Raw genomic sequence first — 20,216 nt, 5'->3', positions numbered from 1 at the left:
AAGAATAACAGCTAATAATAATTAAAGAAAACCACCCTTTATGATCAGCACTGTGTTGGTGATTTAGGTTCCTAAAGTAGAAGTTTAGATTATTGTTCCCCTGTCTGAGAGTATGGCAGAGCAGGCTGGAGCACTGGAAGAAGCAGAGAGACAGACACAATCACTAGCCTGACACAGAACCAGAGGAAGTGAAAGATCCATAGAAAGTGTGGTCTGGGCAAAAGAACAGGTTTTTCTGTGAGGAGAAGAACTGGTCTGGTGCTTCTGGCCAGGAACCTTGGCTGTGTTTTACCAGCTTCCCAGGACATGGGAGCCCTGCCCAGAATTTTCCACCAGAATCCCAGTGCCGGCTACCAGTACCCACTCCACCCAGCCCAACTCACCCTGAACTTTTGTTTCATCACAAGCCCATGGGATTGGGTAAAAGTGACAAGAGACTAAGGTTAGAGCAGAGATGAAGGGTTTGCTGAGCTCCAAGAACTGTGGCTTTTGGTGTCTGGAAAGGAAGATTGTTCTTCACCCTTCCAAACAGTGAGAAAGAATTGTTACTAATAAAAGAACCACCATTTATGAACAATCTATTGCAAACCCTGTGCTAATGATTAAATTTCCTAAATAAAAACTTAATTACTGATTTTAGATCTTTCTTCTTTTGTAATGTATATATTCAATGCTAAAATTTATCTTTTAAGCACTGTTTTTGTTGCATCCCAAAAAGATGTTTTGATAAGTTGTATTTTCATTTTCATTGAGACATCTTCTTTGATCCATGTACTATTTAATTATTTTTTTTAATTTATTTATTTTTATTTATTCATTTTAGAGAGGAGAAGAAGAGACAGAGAGAGAGAGAGAGAGAGAGAGAGAGAGAAGAGACAGAGAGAAGGGGGGGAGGAGCTGGAAGCATCAACTCCCATATGTGCCTTGACCAGGCAAGCCCAGGGTTTTGAACAGGCAACCTCGGCATTTCCAGGTCAATGCTTTATCCACTGCGCCACCACAGGTCAGGCCGATCCATGTACTATTTAGAAGTGTTGTTTTATTTGTAAAAATTTGAAAATTTTCCATCTATATTTCTATTATTGATTTCTATTTTATTTCCACTGGGATCTGAGAGCATACATTCTATAATTTCTATTGTTTTAAATTGACTACAATGTGTTTTAATGGCTTAGAACAGGGGTTGGGAACCTATGGCTCGCGAGCCAGATGTTGCTCTTTTGATGGCTGCATCTGGCTCGCAGACAAATCTTTAATAAAAAAAAATAATAACGTTAAAAATATAAAACATTTTCATGTATTATAATCTATTCATTTCCTACCACTCATGTTCATGGTTGCGGGTGGCTGGAGCCAATCACAGCTGTCCTCCGGGACAATACCAAATTTTTATTGGATAATGCCTAATGTACACGGGTTGTTGTATGGCTCTCATGGAATTACATTTTAAAATATGTGGTGTTCATGGCTCTCTCTGTCAAAAAGGTTCCCGACCCCTGGCTTAGAATGTGTTTCTAGTCATTGCCCATATTTCTTGTAATGTTTTTCTGTTTTTTCATCTTTTATTCCTTTTTCTGCCTTCTCTGGTTTTAAATTGAGCATTTTATATGGTTTTATTTTCTCTCTTCTCTTAGCATATTAATTATACTTTTTATTTCTTTAGTGGTTGCCCTAGAATGTACAATATATATTTACAATTAATCTGACAAGATTGGGCATGTTCAGAGTGATATGGCCATAGACAATTTACAACTAATCTAAGTCCATTTTCAAATAGTAATATACCACTTCATTGGTAGTGCAGTTACCTTATAATAGAGTATTTTCAATTCCTCCCATTTCTCCCTTATTGCACTGCTCTCATTCATTTCACTTACCCATAATCACCTATGTTATAACACTTAGTAATTTTGAACATATTGTTATGCTAAGTCAATTAAGAGTAAAAAAAAGATGTATGTCAATTATACCTCAAAAAATTGTTTTATTTAAAAATAAAAGGGCCCTGGCCAGTTGGCTCAGCGGTAGAGCCTCGGCCTGGAGTGCGGGGGACCTGGGTTCGATTCCCGGCCAGGGCACATAGGAGAAGTGCCCATTTGCTTCTCTACCCCCCCCTCCTTCCTCTCTGTCTCTCTCTTCCCCTCCCGCAGCCAAGGCTCCATTGGAGCAAAGATGGCCCGGGCGCTGGGGATGGCTCCTTGGCCTCTGCCCCAGGCGCTAGAGTGGCTCTGGTCGCAGCAGAGCATCACCCCCTGGTGGGCAGAGCATCGCCCCTGGTGGGCGTGCCGGGTGGATCCCGGTCAGGCACATGCGGGAGTCTGTCTGACTGTCTCTCCCCATTTCCAGCTTCAGAAAAAAAATAATAATAAAATAAAATAAAAATAAAAGGATTTTATTTTATCTTCACTTATTCCTTCTCTAACACTCTTTTTTTTCTTATGTAGATCTGAGGTTCTGACCTGCGTATTTTACTTCCCTCTGAAGAACTTCTTTGAACATTTATTTTAAGGCAGGTCTACTAGAGACAAATTCCATTTGCTTATCTGAGAAAGTTTTTATTTCTCCTTCACTTTTGGAGAATAGTTTCACTGAATACAAAATTCTATGGTACTGAGTTTAAAAAAAGAAAAACTCCTTAAACACTTCACTCTATTCTCACTTGCACGGTCTCCGAAGATAGAAGTCCAAGGTAATTCTCATTCTTGTTCCTCTATAGATAAGGTGGGAATTCTCCACCCTCTAATTTCTTTCAATATTTTTTCTTTGTGTTTGATTTTCTGAAGTTTAAATATGATATGCCTAGGTGGGGGGGGGGGGGGTTGATATTTATCCAGCTTGGCTTAATGAGCTTCCTGGGTCTGTATTTATCATTAATTTTGAAAAATTCTCAGCAATTATTTTATCAAATATTTTTTTTTTAAAGGCTTGAGTTCAGCATTTGTTTGTTTATTTATTTATTTATTTTTAATTTTTTATTTATTCATTTTAGAGAGGAGAAGGAAAGACACACACACAGAGAGAGAGAGAGAGAGAGAGAGAGAGAGAGAAGGGAGGAGGAGCTGGAAGCATCAACTCCCACATGTGCCCTGACCAGGCAAGCCCAGGGTTTCGAACTGGCAACCTCAGCATTTCCAGGGCGACGCTTTATCCACTGCGCCACCACAGGTCAGGCTCAAATATTTATTTATTCTGTGCCTTTCTCTCTTTCTTCTCTGTCCGGTATTCCCATTACATGTTATGTTATACCTTTTTGTAATTGTCCCACAGTTCTTGTATATTCTGGGCCTTCTTTTTTCTTTTTTTCTTTTTTTATTCTTTTGTCTCTTTGTTTTTCTATTTGAGATATTTCTATTGACATATCTCCAAGTTCACTGATTCTTTCCCCAATTATATCCAATCTGTTGATGAACCCATTAAAGGCATTCTTCATTTTTGTTACAATGTTTTTTACTTCTACCATTTTCTTTTGTTTTTTTCTTACAGTTTCCATCTCTCCAGTTACATTACCTTTCTGGTTATGCATGTTGCCTGCTTTTTTCATTATAGCCCTTAGAATATTAATCATAGTTATTTTAAATTTCCAGTCTGATCATTCCAAAATTTCTGTCATATCTAAGTCTTTCTGGTTCTGATGTTTGCTTTATCTCTTCAGGTCACATTTTTCAACACACTTCCTAATATTTTTGTTGAAAACTAAACATGATATATTAGGTAAAAGGAACTGAGGTAAATAGGCTTTAAGTGTGAGGCTTTATATTTGTCTGGTTAAGAGTTAGCCTCTAGCCTGACCAGGCGGTAGAACAGTGGGACACTGAGGACCCAGGTTTGAAACACTGAGGTCAACAGCTTGAGCATGGGCTCATCCAGCTTGAGCACAGGCTCACCAGCTTGAGTGTGGGGTTGGCAGTTTGATCATGGGATCATAGACATGACTCCATGGTATCTGGCTTGAAGCCCAATGTCACTGGTTTGTAGCCCAATGTCACTGGTTTGAACCCAAGGTCACTGGCTTGAGCAAGGGGTCACTGGCTCTGCTGGAGCCCTCTGGTCAAGGCATGTATGAGAGGCAATCAATGAACAACTGAAGTGACACAACTTCAGGGAGTTGTGCTTCTCATCTCTCTCCCTTCCTGTCTGTCTGTCCCTACTTGTCTCCCCCTCTCTCTCCTCTTAAAAAATAAGTTAGACTATGAACTATAAAAACAGTAAAGAAACATTTCTTTTCTCTATCTCTATCTCTCTCGCCCTCTCTCCCTCCCTCCTTTCTTCCATCTCTCCCTCCCTTCTCATTCTATTTTGTGTTTGCATCATTATAAACTCATGGTTCACATATTTAATGTGTCTTAATAAATAGCTGGTTCTTTTCCTTTATTACATGACCTCATTAATCTTTTATTTATGGCCCACCAAGATGTCCAAACTCATTTTGTCTATCTTCTGACCCAGTTTTATGATACTTATTTGTATTAATTTAGTTAATATATCTACTATTTTTTCTAACTTTAATGAACTAGAGGTCAAGAAAACTTCTGTTAGCAATGTCAATTGGTTAACTATCCTAGAGGAAGATCTCATATACCATTTAATTACCAATGAATCTCTGGGGAATTGAAGATCAGTAATGAAATTGTCAGGAATAAAAAGAACAATGTTAAAGAAAAGTGAGCTTTGAATGGAGATTTTTTTCTAAGTTTTCCACCTTAAGCTTTGCTCAGTTTGCTCTCTGCCCCTCAGAGGGTGGGAAAAACCCTCCAGGTCTCAAGCCAACTCTCATCTCTGACTTGGTTTCACTTCCAGACTTCCTCTGATTTGTACTCTCTCACAATCATTTGCCCTGGACCATCTGACACCTTTTCCATCCCAAGACCTTTTCCTTAGCATTCCCAAGCTCTTCCAAGGACCTGCCAATCTTCCCCAACATTACCCTAATGCTTACCACCTTAGTCCTGTCACACCTGCCAACCCCCATTGACTCCAATGATTTCCTTGCTTATTCCTCTATTGTTTGCATTCAAAAACAAAACTAGATTTTGCATTACTGGTTTTTAAAGTAATACATACTCACTGAAATGCAATCAGTGCCTCACCAGGTGATGGTGCTGTAGATAGAGTGTCAGACTGGGACATGGAGGATCCAGGTTTGAAACTCCAAGGTTGCTGACTTGAGTGCAGGCTCATCCGGTTTGAGTGCAGGGTCACTGGCTTGAGCATAAGATCATAGACATGATCCCATGGTCACCCAAAGGTCAATGGCTTGGAGCCCAAGGTTGCTGGCTTAAGCAAGAGGTCATCACTCTACTGTAGCCCCCCAGTCAAGGCACATATGAGAAAGCAATCAATGAACAACTAAGAAGCTGCAACAAAGAATTGATGCCTCTCATCTCTCTCCCTTCCTGTCTGTCTCTCTCTCTCTCTCTCTCTCTCTCTGTCAGAAAGAAAGAAAGAAAGAAAGAAAGAAAGAAAGAAAGAAAGAAAGACAATAAGGAATCACAGAAGCTAGTCTAACACAATTTGATCATTCAAAGGTGTATCCTTGCCAAATATTTTCTATATATTTTCACATGAGAAGTAATTCAACAAAAGAAGTCAATATACATGCATGCTGCACCCACATTCTTCACTTGTCATTATTTTATTCATTCAAAAATATTTTTAATTGTGTCAAGCATATTTCTAGATGCTGACCATTTCCAAACAATAAGCATAGATTTACATCATTATTTTTAATGATACAAAGTATTCCAACAGCATAGTTGTCCATAATTTGTTTAACCAATACTTTCTGATTAGACTGCCATTGAGTTTCAAATATTTTATTAGAATTTTTTAAACACTGCACTGGGACAGTGGTGGTTTTATAAAAAGAGAATATACCATAAGCAAGAAAGAAATTCAAGTCTCACTGTCTCAAAGCAAGAAGAAAAGACTCCTATAGAGGACAGTAAAAAATTCGAGTCAAGAGGGTGCAAGGAGGCAGGTGATATGAAAAAGCCATGTGATCTAATACATCAAACAAGATATGCCCAACAGCCTAACCAGGTGGTGGTATAGTGGATAGAGCAACCACCTGGGACACTAAGGACCCAGGTTTGAAACCTCAAGGTCATTAGTTTGAGCTTGGGCTTATCTGCTTGAGTGTAAACTCACCAACTTGAGGATGGAGTTGCTGGCTTGAGCATGGGAACATAGACATGATGCCATGGTCACTGACTTGAGCCAAAAGGTCGCTGGCTTGAGCCCAAGGTCAGTGGTTTGAGCAAGGGGTCACTAGAACGGCTAGAGCCCTCAGGTCAAATACATATGAGAAACAATCAATGACCAACTAAAAAAAAGTGCCACAACTATGATTTGATGCTTCTCATCTCATCTCCCTTTCTGTCTGTCTCTCTCTCCTCTTTATAACACACACAAAAAAAAGATATGCCCAACAGTTCATGTTGATATCTCTGGGCAGGATGGACTCAGGTTCTTTAGTACCTCTCAAAATTACAAGATGTTTTTGAAAAAAAAGTCATGACTTTAGTTTGAAGAATAAATTTAAGAGGACCTCCACCTTGAGACCAGGAAAATGGCAACAGAGTAGGCAGATGTTACAACTCCTATCTCCCAATACCAAAGTGGATTACAACTTAACTTAGAAACAATCATCTTGAAAAACCAACTTTAGCCCTGGCCGATTGGCTCAGCGGTAGAGTGTCAGCCTAGCATGCGGAGGACCCGGGTTCGATTCCCGGCCAGGGCACACAGGAGAAGCGTCCATTTGCTTCTCCACCCCTCCACCGTGCTTTCCTCTCTGTCTCTCTCTTCCCCTCCCGCAGCCAAGGCTCCATTGGAGCAAAGATGGCCCGGGCGCTGGGGATGGCTCTGTGGCCTCTGCCCCAGGTGCTAGAGTGGCTCTGGTTGCAACATGGCAACACCCAGGATGGGCAGAGCATCGCCCCCTGGTGGGCAGAGCATCGCCCCATGGTGGGCGTGCCGGGTGGATCCCGGTCAGGCGCATGTGGGAGTCTGTCTGACTGTCTCTCCCTGTTTCCAGCTTCAGAAAAATGAAAAAAAAAAAAAAAGAAAAACCAACTTTGGACTAAACTAAGAGGAATCTATAACCAAGCATCACCAAAGAAGCCACACCAAGACTGGTAGGAAGTGCAGAGATGCAGAAAGGGCTGCCTTGCTCCCAGGAGTGAGAGGTGACCTGGAAGGTCTCTCACAGCAGGGTCGGTTGCCCCAAGAGCTATGGACCCTCAGCCCCAGACCAAAACTCCATCCTGGAACCCCAGAGACTAGAGGAGGCGTACAGACAATATTTAGCTAAAAAAAGAGCCACATTACTGTTTGTGAGAGGGAGACAGAACTCTCAGTCCCAGGCTCCATCTTAAAGGGACCATGCAAAAAACTTCATTCACAGACACTTATCCAGGGCTCTGGGAGTAGGAAGCAATAAGAGGACTGGAGTTATGAGAGGAGAGTATAGTCTCCAGAGCACAGGGAGAGATTGTGGGGGACAGCCACCCTGATGCCTACACTGGGCCATGCCTCAAAGCTAAAATGGCCATTTTTCCTAGAAGAACCAAGCCAGCAAAGGGAAATAATTACCTCTCCCACCATAGGCTCTCCTGCTCTAGTCAGAGCAAAGAGATGCTTAGAAGCAGGGGACACATCAGGGACACAGGTATTGAGTGCTGAGTTCTGGGATACACCCCCCCAAACTGCTGAGTACCCTCCAAAGGATAGAAGGGCCCAGCTGTGGCAGTGGTCAAGGTATTCAACCCACTCAGTGGCAGGGGACGGAGCCCAGCAGCCCATGCAACAAAGGTGAGGGGTGGATCCTGGAGAGGCCTCTGGCACACCCATGCCCATGGGAGACAAAACCGAGTGGGCAAGGTGTCCTGCATGCCTGCAGGGGACAGAGCCCAGAGAGGGGTCTTGTGTGCCCATGGGGGGCGGAGCCCAGAGAGGCACCCCACATGCCTGTGAGGGGCAAAGCCCGGTGACGGAATGAGTCCCCCACCCTGTGAGGCAGCCCCATGGGGCAGCCCGAGCTGCAGCCCGTGAGCCAGTGCACCCGGCAGTGTCAGTGCCCAAGTGCCTATTGGCAGAAAGAACACACCTCACCTCAGGAATAGAGAGGCCACACACACTGGCCAATAGTAGATACAAGCCAGCCTAGAAGTGCACCTGATATTTAAATGGCATCAGGGCCCAGCAGAGGCAGCAACAAATTGTGGATCGCCTGTAGCTCCAAGAAGGTTGCTAAGGGCCAGTCATCACCAGTGACCCTGATTAGTCTGCACCAGGTTCTGGCCAGGAAGGTCCAGGGCTGGTACATCCAGTGGCCAGATATGGAGAGCATCAGCTCAGGACCTAACAACCCTAGGTAGAATGATATCTTCAGGAAAGGTTCCTCACACCTGACCCAGCTAAGACATAGAAAATGCTGACACAAATAGCAAAGAGAGCAGTAGCAGCAGACAAGAAGCCCACAGTGAATTACAAAAAACAGCTGAAGCCAACCCAAGAAGATCTAGAAACAACACAACTGAAAGCTGGAGGCAGACAACACCAACCCTATACTCAGCTAGTTACAAAAACAACACATCCAAAGGAGCAGTCTATACAGAGACAAAATGGGAAGACAGAGAAATGCAATTCAAATGAATCAACAAAAGAAATCCCCAGAAAAAAAAAACTGAATGAGATGAAAATAGCCAAGATAACAGATGCAGAGTTTAGAATAATGATTGTTAGAATACTCAAAGATCTTAGAGAAACAATAGATGGACAAAAGGAACACCTAAACAAAGAGATAGCTGGCATCAAAAAGGACATTGAAATCATAAAAAAGAATCAGACAGAAACGACAAACACAATATCAGAAATGAACACTACACTAGAAAGAATTAAAAGTAGGCTGGATGAAGCAGAGGATCAAATCAGCAAGTTAGAGGACAAGATAAGCAAAAGCACAGAAGCAGAACATCAAAAAGAAAAGAGGATCAAAAAGTCTGAGGAAACTCTAAGAGAACTCTGTGACAACATGAAGAGAAACAACATCCATATCAAAGAGGATGTTGATATGTTCTGAAGAAGAAGAGAAAGAACACGGGATAGAGAACTTGATTGAAGAAATCATAGCTGAAAACTTCCCTAAATTGAGGAAGGAAAAAGTCACACAAGTTCAAGAAGCACAGAGAATCCCTTTAAAGAGGAACCCAAAGAGACCTACACCAAGACACATCATAATTAAAATACCAAAGCTAAGAGATAAAGAAAAAATACTAAAAGCTGCAAAAAAAAAGCAGTCAATCATCTACAAAGGAGCCCCCATAAGGATAACACCTGACATTTCAACAGAAACACTTGAGGCCAGAAGAGAATGGCAAGAAATATTCAAAGTAATGCAAAACAAGAGCCAACAACCAAGACTTCTTTACCCAGCAAGGCTATCATTTAAACTTGAAGGAGAAATAAAAAGCTTCCCAGACAAAAAAAAATAGAAAAAAAACAAGGAATTTATTACAACCAAACCAATGCTGCAAGAAATGTTAAGGAGCCTGTTGTAAACAGAAAAGGGGGGGGGGGATTTAGTAAAAGAGGAATGTAAATTTAAAGAACAAAATGGCAATAAACAACAACTACATATCAATAATAATCTTAAACATAAATGGATTAAATGCCCCAATCAAAAGACACAGGTTAGCTGCATGGATAAGAAAACAGGACCCATACACATGCTGTCTATAAGAGACCCATCTCAAAACAAAAGATACACATAGACTGAAAGTAAAGGGATAGAAAAAAATATTTCATGCAAATGAAAATGAAAAAAAAGCTGAGGTAGCAATACTTATATCTGACAAAATAGACTTTAAAACAAAGAAAATAGTAAATGATAAAGAAGGTCACAACATAATGATAAAGGGAGCAATCCAACAGGAAGATATAACCATTATAAACATCTATGCACCTAATATAGGAGCACCTAAATATATAAAGCGGACTTTGATGGACATAAAGGGTGAGATCAACAGCAATACTATAATAGTAGGGGATTTCAATACCCCACTAACATCACTGAATAGATCCTCAAGAAAGAAAATTAACAAAGAAAGAGCAGCCTTAAAGGACACACTAGATCGACTGGATTTAATAGATATCTTCAAAACTGTTCACCCTAAAGCAGCAGAATATACATTCTTTTCAAGTGCTCATGGTACATTCTCTAGGATAGACTACATGTTAGGACACAAAACGAATCTTGATAAATTTAAGAAGATTGAAATCATATCAAGTATTCTCTCTGATCACAATGGCATGAAACTAGAAATCAACCACAATAAAAAAACTGAAAAACATTCAAACACTTGGAAACTAAATAGCACATTTTTAAATAACAAATGGGTTAACAATGGGGTCAAGGAAGAAATAAAAAATTTCCTTGAAACAAATGAAAATGAACATAAACAACTCAAAATTTATGGGACACAGCAAAAGCAGTCCTGAGAGGGAAGTTCATAGCATTTCAGGCATACTTTAAGAAGCAAGAAACAGTTCAAATAAACAACTTGACCCTGCAACTAAAAGAACTAGAAAAAGAACAGCAAGTAAAACCCAGAGGATGTAGAAGAAAGAAAATAATAAAGATCCAAGCAGAAATAAATGACATAGAGGCTAAAAAAACAATAAAGAAGATTAAGGAAAAGGTTCTTCAAAAAGGTAAACAAGATCGATGAACCTTTAACCAGACTCACCAAGAAAAAAGGAGAGAGGACTCAAATAAATAAAATTAGAAATGAGAGTGGAGAAGTAACAACTGACACAGCAGAAATACAAAGGATTGTAAGAAAATACTATGAAGAATTGTGTGCCAAAAATTAGACAACCTAGCTGAAATGGACAAATACCTTGAAACATATAATCTTTCAAAAATCAATCTGGAAGAATCAGAAAACCTAAACAAACCGATTACAACAAATGAGATCGAAACAGTTATCCAAAAACTCCCAACAAACAAAAGCCCTGGGCCAGATGGCTTCACAGGCAAATTCTACCAAATATTCAAACAAGAACTAACTTCTATTCTTCTCAAACTATTTCAAAAAATTCAAGAGGAGAGAAGACTTCCAACCTCCTTTTATGAGACAAGCATAATCTTCATTCCAAAACCAGGCAAAGACAATACAAAGAAAGAAAACTATAGGCCAATATCCCCGATGAATTTAGATGCTAAAATTCTCAACAAAATATTAGCAAACCGGATCCAGTAATACATAAAAAAAATCATACATCATGATCAAGTGGGATTTATTCCAGGGAGGCAAGGCTGGTACAATATTCGCTAATCAATCAGTGTGAATCATCACATAAACAAAAGGAAGGACAAAAACCACATGATAATATCAATAGATGCAGAAAAAGCATTTGATAAAATCCAGCACCCATTTATGATCAAAACTCATAGCAAAGTGGGAATACAGGGAACATAACTCAACATGATAAAGTCCATCTATGACAAACCCACAGCCAACATCATACTCAATGGGCAAAAATTAAAAGCAATCCCCTGAAGATCTTAGGATACAATATTTAAAATAATAATTGCAGTATATTATATGTTTTTCCCCCAGAAAAAAAAAAAAAAGCAAAGTATAAAATGGTGGTATCAAGTTGGCTTTTAGGTACATCCAAAGCCTCCTGAGAGTCGCCTTTATACAAAGTTTAATAGATTAAGCACACTTCTCTCAAAGAGGTTAGCAACCTAAGTGTATGACTTGAAATTTGGACAAGGCTTTGCAAGGACCTCATGCTACCCACCATTGTGCCTTAGATTTCAGCCCACAAGTGTTGGCTCAGTAATAAACTCAAGATTGGAAAGAAAATTTGCCTGAAATGTTTAAACTAGACTTAATAAAATAAAATAAAAAACAGTGACTCACTTAAAAAAAGAAAGTTGTCTGTAGAAAAGCTTCCCTCATCTTCAAAGAGCAGGCAGTCTTTTGTTCTATTTCAGGCCTAACTGATTGGATGCAGCTCACCCATCTTGTGAAGGTCAGTCTGCTAACTCAAAATCCATCTATTTAAATTTTCAGCTCAGCCAAAACACTCTCACAGAAACATCCAGAATAATGGTTGCATATATTTAGGCAGCATGGCCCAGCCTAATTAACACATAAAATAAACTGCCAAGCCCAGGTGGGTGGCTCAATGGATAAGAGGTCACAGGCTTGACCCCTGGTCAGGGCACATACAAGAAGCAATCAGTGAGTACACACCTAAATAGAACAACTAAGTGGAACAATGAGTTGATGCTTTTCTCTCCTTCTTTTCTCTCCCTCTCTCTCTCTCTAAAATCAATGGGGAAAAAATTTTAAATTAACTGACATACTGGCCCTGGCTGGTTGGCTCAGTGCCTAGAGAATCAGCTCAGCATGTGGACATCCCGGGTTCTATTCCCAGTCAGGGCACACATGAGAAGCAACCATCTGCTTCCCTTCTCCTCCTTCTCCTGCTTCTCTCTCTCCCTCTTCTCTCTCTTCACCTCACAGCCAATGGCTCGATTGGTCTGAGCATCAGCCTCAGGTGCTTAGGATAACTCAGTTGATTCAAGCATTGGCCCTAGAGAGGGGTTTCTAGGTGGATGCCCTCCTCTCACTTAAAATAATAATAATAAAAAAATTAACTGACATACTGTGCTGCAAGAGCTGGGCACGGGACAAGCCACATGTCTTCCAAGAGCAAGTTACTGTGAAAGTGCCCACCCCGCAGGAGCTGGGCTCTGAGGAAGATGAGCATGCTACAGGAGCCACAGGTGCTTGCCACAACCAGTGTGGGGAAGTGGAAACCAGAGTGGGGGCGACGAGGGATGAAGGAAAACACAGAGACATAGATCAAGTTTGGGCCAGGTGGGACATTGTGCTCTGACAGAGACACAATGACTCCAAGCCTGTTTTCAGGCTGGCAATCTCTTGGGGCTTCAAACCTGGGTCCTTCGTTATCCCAGTCCGACACTCACCCATTGGGTCACCACTGGTCCTGCTTTTGGTGTCAATGCCACAAACAGCCTTCAAGTTGTTTCAGTGAGCGACCTTGCTTTGCCAGGTCACTCAAGGCCGAGGAGGGCCCTTCCTCTGCTCTCAGCTGCAAGTAGGCTGGACGCATTCAAATGCAGTGGCTCTCTACAGGTGCTGAAGACCAGGCACTGGAGTATTGTGTGTGCGCTCACCCCTCTCCCCCATGCTCTTCCCCATGGAACCTCTGCTTCAGGTGCCAAAAGTAGCTTCATTGCCATGCCAGCATCCCCAAATGGGCCCCAGACAGGGGTTGCTGGGTGGATCCAGTTGGGGCACATGTGGGAGTCTGTCTCTCTACTTCACTTTTTTCTTTGTCCATGAGACTCAGTTTTATATTCTACCTATATGTGAAATCATAGTTCTTAGCTTTTTCTGATTTACTTATTTCACTCAATATAATGTTCTCAAAGTCTACCCATGTTGTCATTAATGGTAATATGTTATCATTTCTTATGGCTGAAAAACATTCCATTGTATATATGTACCACATCTTCTTTATCCAATTTTCTATTGAGGGATATTTTGGTAGTTTTCATGTCTTGGCCACTGTGAATAGTGCTACAATAAACATGGGGGTGCATTGTGTCTTTATATACCAATGTTTTCAAGTTTTTGGGTAGATACCCAGTAGAGGAATTGCTGGGTCATATGGTAGCTCTATTCTTAGTTTTTTGAGGAACCATCATATTTTCTTTCATAATGGATGTACCAGTTTACATTCCCACCAGCAGTGAATGAGTGTTCCTTTTTCTCTACAACTTCTCCAACACTTGTTATTACCTATCTTATTGATAATATTCGAAGTAACATGTGTGAGGTAGTATCTAATTGTGGTTTTGATTTGCATTTCTCTAAGAGCTAGTAAAGATGAGCATCTTTTCATATATCTGTTGGCTACTTGTATGTCTTCTTGGGAGAAGTGTCTATTCAGGTCCTCTCCCCATTTTTTAATTGGATTGTTTGCTTGTTGCTGAGTTTTGTGAGTTCTTTATATATTTTGGATATTAACCCCTTATTGGATCTGTTATTTGCAAATCTCCCATTTGGTTGGCTGCCTATTTGTTTTGTTGTCAGTTTCTTTTGCTGTGAAGAAGGTTTTTAGTTTGATATAGTCCCATTCATTTATTTTTGCCTTTACTTTCCTTGTCTCTGGGGTCAAATTCATAAATTGGTCTCTATGGCCAAGGTCCATGAGCTTAGTTTAGTACCTATGTTTTCTCCTATGTAATTTATTGTTTCAGATCTTATATTTCGGTCCTTGATCCATTTTGAATTAATTGTTGTGCAGGGAGACAAACTATAGTCAAGTTTCATTCTTTTATGGCTTTCATTTTCCCAGCACCATTTATTGAAGAGGCTTTTTTTTCTCCATTGTGTGATTTTAGCTACTCTGTTGAAGATCATTTGTCCATATAGTATATATGTGGTTTTATTTCTAGGCTGTCGATTCTGTTCCATTGGTCTGTATGTCTGCTTTTCTGTTTTGATTATCATGGTTCTATAGTATAATTTAAAGTCAGGTTCATTCTTTTTTCTCAGAATTGCTTTGGCTCTTCAGGGTTTTTTATGGTTCCATACAAACCTGGTGATTTTTTGTTCTATTTCTTTAAAAAATGACATTGGGATTTTAATGGGAATTGCATTAAATTTGTATGTTGCTTTGGGTAATATGGCCATTTTAACTATGTTGACCCTTCCAATCCATGAATATGGAATATTTTTCCATTTCATTGTGTCTGTTTCAATTTCTTGCCTTGATGCTTTGTAGTTTTCAGTATATAGGTCTTTCACATCCTTTGTTAAGTTTATTCCTAGGCACTTTTTTCTTATTGTGATTGTAAAAGAAATTGTTTTTTTTAGTTCATTTTCTGATGTTTCATTGTTGGCATATAGGAAAGCAGTGGGCCTTTGTATATTGATTTTGTATCCTGCAAATTTACTATATTGGTTTATTGTTTCTAATAGTCTTTTGGTGGTCTTTGGGATTTTCTATATACAGGATTATGTCATCTGCAAAAAGTGATACCTTTACTTCTTCTTTCCTTTTATTTCTTTCTCTTGCCTGATCGCTCTGGCTAAAACTTCCAGAAGTATATTGAATAAGAGTGGAGAGAGTGGGCAGCCTTATCTTGTTCCTGATTTTAGAGGAGAAACCTTCATTTTTTCACTATTTAATGTGATGTTAGCTGTTGGTTTGTCATATATGGCCTTCATTATTTTGAGGTACTTTCTTTCTATACCCATTTTATTGAGTGTTTTAAACATAAAGGGATATTGTATCTTATCAAATGCCTTTTTCACATCTATTGATGAGATCATATAATTTTTGTTCTTTGTCTTGTTGATGTGGTGTATTACATTGATCGATGTGTATATATTGAATAACCTTTGTGCCTGAAATGAATCCCACTTGATCATGGTAAATTATTTTTTAATGTGTTGTTGTATTTGATTTGCTAGTATTTTATATACGATATTTGCATCTGTATTCATTAGAGATATTAGTCTATAGTTTTCTTTTTTTGTGTTGTCCTTGCCAGGTTTTGGCATGAGGGCTATGTTGGTTGGCCTCATAAAATATGTTAGAGAGGCCCTGGCCAGTTGGCTCAGCGGTAGAGCGTCGGCCTGGCGTGCAGGAGTCCCGGGTTCGATTCCTGGCCAGGGCACACAGGAGAGGCACCCATTTGCTTCTCCACCCCTCCCCCTCTCCTTCCTCTCTGTCTCTCTCTTCCCCTCCCGCAGCGAGGCTCCATTGGAGCAAAGATGGCCCGGGCACTGGGGATGGCTCTGTGGCCTCTGCCTCAGGCGCTAGGATGGCTCTGGACGCAACAGAGCGATGCCCCAGAGGGGCAGAGCATCACCCCCTGGTGGGTATGCCGGGTGGATCCCGGTCGGGCGCATGCGGGAGTCTGTCTGACTGCCTCCCTGTTTCCAGCTTCGGAAAAATGAAAAAAAAAATATGTTAGAGAGTATAGCCTCTTCTTCTATTTTTTGGAAGACTTTGAGAAGGCTAGGTACCAAATCTTCTTCAAATGTTTGGTAGAATTCACTAGTGTAGCCATCTGGTCCTGGACTTTTATTTTGGGGGAAGTTTTGATCGTTTTTTCTATTTCCTCCTTGCTTATGGGTCTATTTAGGTTTTCCACTTCTTAAAACCAATAAAGAAGAGAGAAACAATAAGTATACATTGTTCTGATATTGAAAATTATATTGTAAAAAAAAATTCAGATTCTATCAAAAGCAGTAATTCAATAAGAAAAAAAGATAAACCTGACCATGTTGGCACAGTGGATAGTGTGTCAATCTGCAATGCTGAAGTTGCCAGTAAGAAATTCTAGGCAAGTCACATGTGACAAGAAACCAATAAACAACTAAAGTAAAGCAACTATTAGTTGATACTTCTTGCTCCTCAACCCCCAGCCCTCTTCTCTCTGTAAAATCAATAAATAAATAAATTTTTTTTATTTAAAATATCTTTTTTTGAAAAAATAAATTTCAAATAGAAGCAACAATGAAGGTCTTAGATGAAATAGGAAGTCACTGCCACAAAACCATAGACAATAAACCAATAGTAAATTGTCTTCAATTTAAAAACTATTTAAGGCCCTGGCTGGTTGGCTCAGTGGATAGAGTGTTGGCCCATTGTTCAGATATCCTGGGTTCAATCCCAGTCAGGGCACGCATGAGAAGCAACCATTTGCTTCTCTCCTCCTTCCTCTCCTCCTTTTCTCTCACTTCTTCTCTCCTAGTCAGTGGCTCAATTGGTTTGAGCATTGGCCCCTGGCACTGAGGATAGCTCAGTTGATTCAAGTATCGGCCCCATATGGGGGTTGCCATGTGGATCCCAGTCAGGGCTCATGTGGGAGTCTGTCTCTCTGTCACCTCTACTCTCACTTAAAATAATTAATTAATTAAAAAAAATAAAAACTATTTAAGATTATATTTTGTGAAAATTAGAGATGTCTTGAAATCTTACAAATCATATGTGAAAAAAACTTGGTAGAGTTTTTCTCAGCTTGGCAATAATCCTAGGAATTTATGTGGTATTACCAAAAACAAGTTGTAAAAGCTGAAGACAAAAACTTTTCTGAACTATTAATAGCAAAAACTAATTTAATTAACAATATCAGCAGAAAGACAGAATTCTCTTTCCAGTCTGTCTATAGAAAATTATTTTAGCCTGACCAGTGGTGACTCAGTGGATAGAGCATCAACCTGGAACACTGAGGTCCCTTGGTTTGAAACCCCCAACGTTCCTAGCTTAATCACAGGATCATCAACATGAACCCAATGTCACTGGCTTGAACAAGGGGCACTGCCTCAGTTTAGCCCCCTGCCTCAGACAAGGCACATATGAGAAACAATCAATGAATAACTAAAGTGAAGCAACTATGAGTTGATGCTTCTTATCTCTCTCCTCTTGTTCTCTCATTCCCTCAACCCCCTTTAAAAAAGTCAAGAAAGAAAATTTTTATACAAAATAGTTGTCATAGAAGCAACCAAGATCGCAGATCTAAGAAAATAAAGAAATATAATTAAGCATACAATTGAATCATCCAGCTAATAAAAATGTTGTCATTTTTCTGATTTGTGGTAGTTGTCAATATTTTTTGGCTTTTCTTTTTGTGTTTATTATCAGTGCATCAATATAGAATATTTTATAATGATTAGAGACGTGGATACCAAGTTTTTTAAAACACCAAGTGCCAGTATTTTCTGGTAAATTTCAATTTTCTCAAAACAAAATAATGAATATAACACAAAATATTAAACATAACACAATTTCGGGGGATGGTAACACTATCAGCATAATTTTCCCAAATTACAAAAATGGCAATACTTAAAATCATGCACATAGAACTTTCCCAATGTAAAAAAAGATTCCTCAAAAACATCATAGGGGCCCTGGCCGGTTGGCTCAGCGGTAGAGCGTCGGCCTAGCGTGCGGAGGATCCAGGTTCGATTCCCGGCCAGGGCACACAGGAGAAGCGCCCATTTGCTTCTCCACCCCTCTGCTGCGCTTTTCTCTCTGTCTCTCTCTTCCCCTCCCGCAGCCAAGGCTCCATTGGAGCAAAGATGGCCCGGGCGCTGGGGATGGCTCTGTGGCCTCTGCCTCAGGCACTAGAGTGGCTCTGGTCGCAACATGGCGATGCCCAGGATGGGCAGAGCGTCGCCCCATGGTGGGCGTGCCTGGTGGATCCTGGTCGGGCGCATGCGGAAGTCTGTCTGTCTCTCCCTGTTTCCAGCTTCCGAAAAATGAAGAAAAAAAAAACAAAACATCATAGTATTGCCCTGGCTGGTTGGCTCAGCAGTAGAGCATCGGCCTGGCGTGCGGGGGACCAGGGTTCGATTCCCGGCCAGGGCACATAGGAGAAGCGCCCATTTGCTTCTCCATCCCCCACTCCTTCCTCTCTGTCTCTCTCTTCCCCTCCCGCAGCCAAGGCTCCATTGTAGCAAAGATGGCCCGGGCGCTGGGGATGGCTCCTTGGCCTCTGCCCCAGGCGCTAGAGTGGCTCTGGTCACAGCAGAGCGACGCCCCGGAGGGGCAGAGCATCACCCCCTGGTGGGCAGAGCGTTGCCCCTGGTGGGCGTGCCGGGTGGATCCCGGTCGGGCGCATGTGGGAGTCTGTCTGACTGTCTCTCCCCGTTTCCAGCTTCAGAAAAATACAAAAAAAAAAAAAATACAAAAAAAAAATTATAGTATTAAACTATAAATTCACTCTGGAAATGCAGGAGGTTATTTTTCAAGTTTTGACTTTAAAAAATTTTTAATGTTAAAAATATAATGAGGAGGCGTGTGTTGAGGGAAGAGGTAGAGAAAAAGGAGCTTCCGGTTGATGGATTCAACATGTCTGAAAATAAGAATATATTATAAATTCTTATAATATGTTTATATTATAAATTCTTATAATTTATAAGATATATTTATAATATATCTTATAATTTATCAGAATATATTATAAATTCTTATAATATATTATACTCTTATAATATAAAAAAAAAGAACACATAAGCAGTTCCTTACATCAGTTGCACTCACAGGAGAAATATCTTGAAGAATGCTGGTTTACAGAATCTTCTGCAAGATAGAATTGGCTACCTCCAATGATTCCTCTTTTACCAAAATAATATTCTGAGTCCATGTACTTTTCTAAAAGCTCACCCACTCTACCATTTAGATATCCAATTTTCAGAATGTGTTGAACATTAGCTATTCCATCTGCCATTCTAGTCTCCTTGGGAGTCTTCCAGCAGAAATATGTTGCTATTGTCTTTTAGTTGATTGAAATACTCTGTGTTCTTCAATGCACCATGATGTTTGTTAAATACATGAATTATGCCTCCTTTAAATCCTTTGAGCACCCCATTGTCATATAAATCCATGAAGTTGGACTCTACTTTGACATTTGGATTATAAACAAAAGCTTGATGGATAATACCAGCTGAAAATATGAACACAAAAATACTGTGTTGGAGATTATCAAAGAAATTCTCTTATCCTTCTTTGAGCATAACATCAAATTCTGTCACAGTTTCTTTGTGTTTAGCTTTTGGTAAAGCCTGTAAAACAAGCAGACCATATGATTGAGTATACTATTTTACTATATAAGGATACTTCTCTTCTACAGTAAAAACAAGATCAATTTCAATAGCTTAATATTTTTCCTTTTGTTGCAATAACTTTTCTCAGCATTCATCTGAAACCAGCTTACAGTTGTCAACGACCTTTTAAAATGTTGGGCATCTTTTCCCTTTGTAAGAAAATCTACTCAGTGCATATTAAAGTCCGCTTTTATCTGAACTTTGACAGCTCCTCCTTTGATAAGACTATAGATAATCTCTTCTACTCTTGTAGGGCTCTTGATGAGAACCAAACTTTTCTGGAATTCTGGCATTATTTTCACATGTACAGCAGAATCTTATTTAGTCATTTCTTAGTTATCCAATTCTCCTTAAGGCACTCTGAGTTCTTTTGTTCTTGAATTTGCCTAAAACAACAGCATAGGTAGTAAGCAATATCCATAGATGCAGGCTTTAGATATAGGCATCTCAATGATCTTGGTCTTTCAACCCTGCTTCCCCTTCAAGGTGAATATGTACTGGGCAAGCACCCCCCACGCCACCAAGATGCCCTCACTGGCTGACGCT

General features: G+C 40.1%; 1 pseudogene; it reads right to left on the bottom strand.

Moving 5' to 3' along the window:
- Window positions 1–19,134: 19,134 nt before the first annotated feature.
- LOC136323374 (cytosolic 5'-nucleotidase 3A pseudogene) lies at window positions 19,135–19,963 on the bottom strand (annotated as a pseudogene).
- Window positions 19,964–20,216: the final 253 nt, after the last annotated feature.

Source organism: Saccopteryx bilineata, chromosome 2, assembly GCF_036850765.1.
Source record: "Saccopteryx bilineata isolate mSacBil1 chromosome 2, mSacBil1_pri_phased_curated, whole genome shotgun sequence".
Classification (NCBI taxonomy): Eukaryota; Metazoa; Chordata; class Mammalia; order Chiroptera; family Emballonuridae; genus Saccopteryx; species Saccopteryx bilineata.
The sequence above is the reverse complement of the archived record's forward strand: the minus strand, read 5'-3'. Positions and strand labels throughout refer to the sequence as shown.